Here is a 1,789-nt window from a genome sequence, read left to right as displayed (position 1 = left end):
CAGCATATGTTTCTCCCCCCCAACGACTCCTTTTTTTTTCTCCAAACGTGGCCAACATGATGGTTCAACCCCACAGTGCTGCTTTTCCAAGAACCATCACAACACAAATACGGGAAGAAGCCTGAGCAGCTGTTGCCATGGTGACGCCTCTCTGGCTGCTACTGCCAGCAGAATATTACTGACCCAGTCTGAGCTGAGGGAGACGCATTGCAGCATTTCTGTGAGAGGGAGGGGGCGTGTGGAGAGCATGAATGCAGCCTGTAATGCAATAGCAGGTACGGGATCTGCAGCCGAGGAGCGTCCATGTTCAGCATCCTCTACCCCCCCACACTCCCACCCCCAAACCAGGAGAAGTGGCTGTAAAGGTTCTAGACAGATCACAGGAATGCAAAATATCTGCATCATCAGGATCAACTCCATCACCCTCATCAACCCTCACCTGTAAGCACCACCTGTGTTTGATTCAGTTCATGAACGAAACCACTTTAATACTTGAAGAGGATTCTACACCAGCAGCACCTCAAACTGAGGCTACAATTCCCAGACAGAAAAATGTGCATAAACCTCACCCCTCACCCCCCTCCAGGTATCTACTGAGACAACCCTCACCACCCCCCACCCCCCGGTGTGTTAGACCACCTGTTCCAGTAAAACTAGTGTTACTTTCAAAAAATATGACTCAAATAGAAGAGAGAAGTCTTCATTAGAGTGAAACAGTAACTGGTGAAAAATCACTGAGCATCAGTTTGAACTAATGGGGTTTACAGTCTACAATGATGTGCTGATGCTGAGAGAAAATTCACAGTTAACTGTTTAAAAAGGAACTTTACAGACCGCAAATATTTGATTTACTAAAAACACATGAGGCCTTACAAATGATGCACAGTATTTAAGTCTTTGAATGGAGAAAACCTCATCACTGCTGCTTTACAAGCCTTACTAACAAGACTTGTCTCTCAAGTCTGTGAAGCCAAAGCTGAATTATTTTAGACTATCAACCACTGACTGTGTACGACAACTGGACTGAGTGACTCCTCCCCCCTGGCGTTCCAATCAGGAAGTACCCACTGGCTCTAGGAAGATGAAAATCACATAGACTTCTACAGCGAACTAAATAATTACTACTCAGTCATTCTATTGGTCTGAGTCATGTGACCTTGCTCCACCAATCAGCATCATGGGTTCTTCCAGCAGTTGTCTAGGAGACTGAAACTGAAAATAGTTGATGCTCACAAAGCAGGAGAAGGCTGTAAGAAGACAGCAAAGCGTTTTCAGATTCCAGTATCCTCTGTTCAGAATGTCATTAAGAAATATCAGTCAACAGGAACAGAGGAAGTTAAAGCAAATCTGGAAGAGCAAGAAAACAGAGCAGCTGCAGGATTGTGAGTCCAAACCCGGGTTTGACTGCAGGATCCTCCAGAAAGACCTGCAGACTCTGGAGTTGTTCTAAACTGTTCTACTGTCAGAGAGACTTGTAGAAATATGAAGAGTCATCAGAAGAAACCCCCTTCTACATCCTCACCACAAAACTCAACCTTTGAAGTTCACAGATGAACATGGAAACAAGTTCTGTGGACCGACCCGGTTCCAATGGAACTACAATGAGCAAAGGTCCGTTTGGAGAAGAGAGGGTCCAGAACCTCTGTCCAGCTGTTCAGCATGGGGGTGGAGCAATCATGCTTTGGGCTTGTATTGCAGCCAGAGGATCAGGAAACATTTCACCAGCAGAAGGAAGAATGGATTCCACAAATTCTGGACACCAACTTGAAAAGTTGAAGAGAGGATGTCT

Source organism: Oryzias melastigma, linkage group LG3, assembly GCF_002922805.2.
Source record: "Oryzias melastigma strain HK-1 linkage group LG3, ASM292280v2, whole genome shotgun sequence".
Classification (NCBI taxonomy): Eukaryota; Metazoa; Chordata; class Actinopteri; order Beloniformes; family Adrianichthyidae; genus Oryzias; species Oryzias melastigma.
This window is presented reverse-complemented; position numbering follows the sequence as displayed.